General features: G+C 39.7%; 1 pseudogene; it reads right to left on the bottom strand.

Moving 5' to 3' along the window:
* Positions 1–2935: 2935 nt before the first annotated feature.
* LOC136391617 (uncharacterized) lies at positions 2936–3926 on the bottom strand (annotated as a pseudogene).
* Positions 3927–7290: the final 3364 nt, after the last annotated feature.

The following is a 7290-nucleotide window of genomic DNA, read 5'->3' as shown; positions in this document are numbered from 1 at the left end:
GTCTTCCAAAACATTGAAGAAGAAGCAACACTTCCAAACACATTTTATGAGGCCAATGTAATCCTTATACCAAAACCTGGTAAGGACAACACAAAAAAAGAAAACCACAGACTAATATCTCTAATAAATACAGATGCTAAAATCCTAAACTAATTCCTAGCAAATTAACTACAACACATTAAAAAAATAATTCATCATGATCAAGTGGGATTCATCTCAGAATCACAAGGATGGTTCAACATACGTAAAACAGTTAACATAATACACCATATCAACAAAACAAAGAACAAAAAACATATGATCCTATCAATAGATGAAGAAAAGGAATTTGATAAAATACATCATTTTATGTTTAAAACACTCAACAAAATGGGTATAGAAGGAAAATATCTCAACATAATAAAGGCCATTTATGACAAACCATCAACTAACATCATATTAAATGGCATAAAACTGAGGACTTTTCTTCTAAAATCAGGAACAAGAGAAGGTTGCCCACTCTCTCCACTCTTATTCAACATAGTGCTGGAAGTTCTAGCCAGAGCAATCAGACAAGAGAAAGAAATAAAAGGTATTCATATTGGGAAAGAAGAAGTAAAGGTTTCACTTTTTGCAGATGACATAATCTTGTACATTGAAAACACCAAAGACTCCACAAAAAGACTATTACAATCAATAAACCAATGCAGTAAGGTCACAGAATACAAAATTAATATATAGAAGTCTATTGCCTTCCTACATGCCAACAATGAAACATCAGAAAACAAACTCAAAAAAAAAAATTTCTTTTACGGTTGCAACAACAAAAAAATACCTAGGAATAAACATAACAAAGATTGTAAAGGACCTATTGAAAACTACAAAGCATTGTTAAGGGATATCAAAAAAGATACAATAAAATGGAAAAATATTCCTTGTTCTTAATTAGGAAGAATAAATATAGTAAAAAATGACATTACTCAAAGCGATATACAAATTTAATGCAATTTCCATCAAAACTCCAATCTCATTTTTTAAAGAAATGGAACAAAAAATCATCAGATTTATATAAAACTATAAAAATCCCCAAATAGCCAAAGTAATCCTAAGGAAAAAGAATGTAGCTAGGGGCATTACAATACCTAACTTCAAATTATATTATAGAGCCATGATATTAAAAACAGCATAGTATTGGCATAAAAATAGACAATCAGTCCAATGGACCAGAATAGAGAGCCCAGAAATAAAACCATATAAATATGGTCAAATAATATTTGATAAAAGAGCCAAAAACATACAATGGAGAAAAGAAAACCTCTTCAATAAATGGAGCTGGGAAAACTGGAGAGCCACATATGAAAGAATAAAACTCAACTACAGTTGGTCCCCTTGTACTAAAATTAATTCAAAATGGATCAAAAACCTAAATATAAGACCTGAAACAATAAATTACATAGAAGAAAACATAGGTACTAAACTCATGGACCTTGGCCATAAAAGAGCATTTTATTTTATGAATTTGACTCCAAAGACAAGGAAAGTGACGGCAAAGATAAATGAATGAGACTACATCAGACTAAGAAGCTTTTGCACAGCAAGAGAAACTGACAACAGAACAGACAGACAGCCAACTAAATAGGAGATAATATTTTCAAATAACAGCACAGATAAGGGCCTACAATCCAAAATACACAAAGAACTCACAAAACTCAACAACAAATAAGCAAACAATCCAATAAAAGAAAAGATGGAAAGAGGACATGAACAGACACTTCTCCCAAGAAGAAATACAAATGGCCAACAGATATATGAAAAGATTCCCATCTTCATTAGCTATTAGAGAAATGCAAATCAAAACTATAATGAGATACCACCTCACACCTGTTAGATTAGCTATTATCAATAAGACAGGTAATAACAAGTGTTGGAAAGGCTGTGGAGAAAAAGGAACTCTCTTTCACTGTTGGTGGGAATGTAAAGTAGCACAACCATTATGGAAGAAAGTATGGCGGTTCCTCAAAAAATTAAAAACAGAACTACCATATGACCCAGCAATCCCTCTACTGGGTATATACCTCCAAAACTCAAAAACACTGGTACATAAAGACACACGCAGCCCCATGTTCACTGCAGCATTGTTCACAGTGGCCAAGACATGGAAAGAACCAAAAAGCCCTTCAATAGAAGATTGGATAAAGAAGATGTGGTACATATATACTATGGAATACTACTCAGCCATAAGAAATGATGACATCGGATCATTTACAACATGGATGGACCTTGATAACATTATACTGAGTGAAATAAGTAAATCAGAAAATACTAAGATCTATATGATTCCATACATAGGTGGACACAAAATTGAGACTTATAGACAAGGACAAGAGTGTGGTGGTTACCAGGGGGAGGGGAAGGGAGGAGAGGGATGAGGTGGGGGGAGGGGAGGGGCACAAAGAAAACCAAATAGAAGGTGACGGAATATAATTTGACTTTGGGTGATGGGTATACAACATAATTAAATGTCAAAATGATCTGGAGATGTTTTCTCTGAATCTATGTCCTCTAATTGATCAATGTCTCCCCGTTAAAATTAATTGTCTAAATAAAATTTTTTAAAATCCAGATAAAGATTTTACATGTCATTTCATAGAATATGAGAAAACTATTGAAAGCTTCGAGTGGGGTAATATGATAAAAATAACTATTAGAGAAAATAATCTGACAGTTATGCTTAAAATGGATTAAAGCAGAAACAGACCAAAGATTGGTGGGAAGCAGTGGTGGGATTCAAATTATTTAACAACCAGTTCTCTGCCCTGATGACTGTTTTAAGTATTGAAAAATCGTATAACAACCCAGTGCTCTGAATGTCAAGGTGAAGAAATTCAACGAAATGCGGGTAAACGGCAGGAGTAACTATGACTCTCTTAAGGTAGCCAAATGCCTCGTCATCTAATTAATGATGCGCGTGAATGGATGAATGCGAGTCCCACTGTCCCTACCTACTATCCAGCGAAACCACAGCCAAGGGAACGAGCTTGGTGGAATCAGTGGGGAAAGAAGACCCTGTTGAGCTTGACTCTAGTCTGGCACAGTGAAGAGACATGAGAGGTGTAGAATAAGTGGGAGGCCCCTGGCACCCCTCTGTTCCTGCGAGGGGGTGGGGCAGGGTGGGGTCCGGCGGCCTTGCGGGCCGCTGGTGAAATACCACTACTCATCGTTTTTTCACTGACCCGGTGAGGGGGGGCGAGCCCCGAGGGGTTCTTGCTTCTGGCGCCAAGCTCCCGGTCTCGGCGGCCAGGAGCGACCTGCTCCGGGTACAGTGCCAGGTGGTGAGTTTGACTGGGACGGTACACCTGTCAAACGATAATGCAGGTGTCCTAAGGTGAGCTCAGGGAGGACAGAAACCTCCCGTGGAGCAGAGGGCAAAAGCTCGCTTGATCTTGATTTTCAGTACAAATACAGACCATGAAAGCGGGGCCTCACGATCCTTCTAACCTTTTGGGTTTTAAGCAGAAGGTGTCAGAAAAGTTACCACAGGGATAACTGGCTTGGGGCGGCCAAGTGTTCATAGCGACGTCGCTTTTTGATCCTTCAATGTCGGCTCTTTCTATCATTGTGAAGCAGAATTCACCAAGAGTTGGATTGTTCACCCACTAATAGGGAACGTGAGCTGGGTTTAGACTGTCTGAGACAGGTTAGTTTTACCCTACTGATGTGTGTTGTTGCCATAGTAATCCTGCTCAGTACGAGAGGAACCGCAGGTTCAGACATTTGGTGTATGTGCTTGGCTGAGGAGCAAATGGGGCGAAGCTACCATCTGTGGGATTATGACTGAACACCCCTAAATCAGAATCTCGCCCAGGTGGAATGATAGGGCAGCACCGCGGAGCCTCGGTTGGTCTCGGATAGCTGGTCCCCCGCCGTCCCCGCCAGCGGGCCGCCATGCGTGCCCCCGCGCGCGCCCCTGCGTGGTGCAGCATGCCCCGCCTCACTTCTCGGAGAGCCCCTCGTCCTGGGAAATGGGGCCCGGCCAGAAAGGGGGCCACCCCCTCACCTGTCATGCAACGCACGTTCGTGGGGAACCTGGTGCTAAACCATTCGTAGACGACCTGCTTCTGAGTCGGGGTTTCGTACTAGCAGAGCAGCTCCCTCGCTGTGATCTATTGAAAGTCAGCCCTCGACACAAGGGTTTGTAAAATGAAAAAAATAAAAAATAAATAAAAAATTGTATAACAAAAGGTAGTTTATTATTTTATGCATTTAATACTGAAATAAGAACAATAAGAGGCACACAAAACTAGATTATGTCATAAGTTTTAAAATATTAATAAAAATATTAAATAATACCTGCCAAAAACAATAAAACTATTATTTAAGATATTTCCTTATTGCTTTTTTTTTTTTTTTTTTTTTTTTACAGAGACAGAGAGAGAGTCAGAGAGAAGGATAGACAGACAGGAACGGAGAGAAATGAGAAGAATCAATCGTCAGTTTTTTTTGTTGTGACACTTTAGTTGTTCATTGATTGCTTTCTCATATATGCCTTGACCGTGGGCCTTCAGCAGGCCAAGTAACCCTTGCTCAAGCCAGCGATCTTGGGTCCAAGCTGGTAAGCTTTGCTCAAACCAGATGAGCCCGTGCTCAAGCTGGTAACCTCGAAGTTTGAACCTGGGTTCTCCGCACCCCAGTCCTATGTTCTACCCACTGCGCCACTGCCTGGTCAGGCTCCTTATTGCTTTTTGATTGGTGTCCTCACTTGCAATTTTCTTCACTTTAATCTGAGCATCACTGGCTGTGTGATTTATCTTTAGCCATCTTTTGACTGTAGGAGTAGGATCCCATTCATTTAGAGATAGGCTGAATAGTTATGGTGTTTGATGTATTAGAAACAGTCAGGCAACTTCTCTTCTCTCAAAATATTACATTCATCTTTGAAATGCCCCTTTCTGATGTATTCGGGGCAACACTAGAATCTATTTATATATAAACATAATAAATTAAAATCAATAAAAAAAGGAAAGAAATAAAATAAAAACCCCTTTCCACTTCTGCTGAATTTACAGCAATTGTTCTGACAATATTTTTAGTTCTTTGAACACTTTCAGGAATTGCACAGTTCTGGTAAGTTTTTGTTTGTTTTTTGTATTTTTCTAAAGTGAGAAGCAGGGAGGCAGAGAGACAGACTCTCGCATGAGTCCCAACCGGGATCCACTCAGCAAGCCCACTAGGGGGCGATGCTCTGCCCATCTGGGGTCTAGCTCTGTTGCAACTGAAATCATTCTAAGCACCTGAGGTCGAGGCCATGGAGCCATCCTCAGGACCCAGGCCAACTTTGCTCCAATGGAGCCTTGGCTGTGGGAGAGGAAGAGAGAGAGAGAGAGAGAGAAAAGAGAAGGGGAAGGGTAGAGAAGCAGATGGGCGCTTCTCCTGTGTATTCCAGCTGGGAATCGAACCTGGGACATCCACACGCTGGGCCAACACTCTACTACTGAGCAAACTGGCCAAGGCCCTGGGAATTTTTAAAAATGTTTTCCACGCCTGACCTGTGGTGGCCCAGTGGATCAAGCACCGACCTGGAACGCTGAGGTCGGCGGTTCAAAACCTTGGGCTTGCCTGGTCAAGGCACATATGAGAGTTGATGCTTCCTGCTCCTTCCCCCCTTCTCTCTCTCTCTCTCTCTCTCCTCTAAAATGAATGAATAAATAAAATAAAATAAATGTTTTCCACAAAATCTCAATAACCATTCATATCAATTTTGTAACTAATAATGTCATTAGCCCTGGCTGGTTAGCTCAGCAGTAGAGCATTGGCCTGGTGTATGGAAGTCCTGGGTTTGAATCCCGACGAGGGCACACAGGAGAAGTGCCCTCTTGCTTCTCCACCCTTCTCCCTCTCCTTTCTCTCTGTCTCTTCCCCTCCCACAGCCAAGGCTCTATTGGAGCAGGGTTGGCCCAGGCGCTGAAGATGGCTCCATGGCCTCTGCCTCAGGCACTAGAATGACTCTGTTGAAGCCGAGCAATGCCCTAGAGGCAAGTTTCTTCTATCCTTTGTTTGGTGTAAAATTAAGATGATATGTATGGTGGGGGTTTTCTGCACCCAATACATTTAAGTGTAAAAAGAGAGGAATTCTTCAATGTATTGACGAGAAAATGAGAGTTTGCCTTTCAAATATATGCCCAAACATTGAAGAAATCACTAGGACACACCAGGTTCATGTTTCTCATAAAAACAAGAATGAAAAAAACCACACATTTGTGCAGGGACCTGCCGAATTTACTAAATCTTACTAAGAATATATCTATATAGATATATAAAAAGATAACTTTTGTGTCATTTTAAAATTTTTTAACCCCTCTTTTTTATGAATTCTAAAAAAAAAGTATAAAAATTTTTAAAAAATCAACATTCTCCATAGAAGAATGGCCCAGAGTAAACAAGGCCTAGAGTCAACAACAGCTATAAACTTTCCTCTAAAATGCTTTAGTTAAGTCATGTTTTGAAATGTATTGTCATTCAGTTCTAAGTATTTCTTAACTGTTTTTATTATTTTCAGATGTTTGATTATGATGTGTCTGATATGGAACTCTTATTTGGGATTCACTGTCTTGTTTGGAATTCTTGTTTGGGATTTCCAGAATATGTAAATTTATGTCTTTTGCTAAATTTGGAGAGTTATTAGCTATTATTCCTTCAAATATTTTTTATGCACTATTCTTTGTCCTCTCATTCTAGGATTTTAAAGACATGAATATTAGACCTTTTCATATTGTCACATAGACTTCTGACTGTCTATTCATTTTTTTCTTCAATCTTTATTTTCTATGTTGTTCAGACTAGGTAATTTCTATTCATCTATCTTCAAATTTAATTACTCTTTCCTTTATCATTTCCATTCTGTTTATTGACCATTTAGTGAATTTAAAATTTTCAATTATACTAATGTATTTTTCCCTCCTAAAATTTCCTGAAGTCACCGGCTTGAGCGTGGGCTCACCAGCTTGAGCACGGGATTGCTGAGTTGAGTGTGGGATCATAGATATGACCCCATGGTTGCTTGCTTAAAGCCCAAGGTTGCTGGCTTGAGCAAGAGGTCACTGGCTCAGCTGGAGCCCCTCGGTCAAGGCACGTGTGAGAAAGCAATCAACGAACAACTAAGGTGCCACAACAAAGAGTTGATGCTTCTCATCTCTCTCCCTTCCTGTCTGTCTGTCTCTGTGTGTGTGTATGTGTGTGTGTGTGTGTGTGTCAATAAATAAATAAATAAATAAAATTTGGAAATTGAGGCTTAAGTCAACAAAAGTCACAAAA

This window comes from Saccopteryx leptura, chromosome 2, assembly GCF_036850995.1.
Source record: "Saccopteryx leptura isolate mSacLep1 chromosome 2, mSacLep1_pri_phased_curated, whole genome shotgun sequence".
Taxonomy (NCBI): domain Eukaryota; kingdom Metazoa; phylum Chordata; class Mammalia; order Chiroptera; family Emballonuridae; genus Saccopteryx; species Saccopteryx leptura.
Note: the sequence above shows the minus strand (reverse complement) of the source record. Positions and strands in the feature narration are given on the sequence as shown.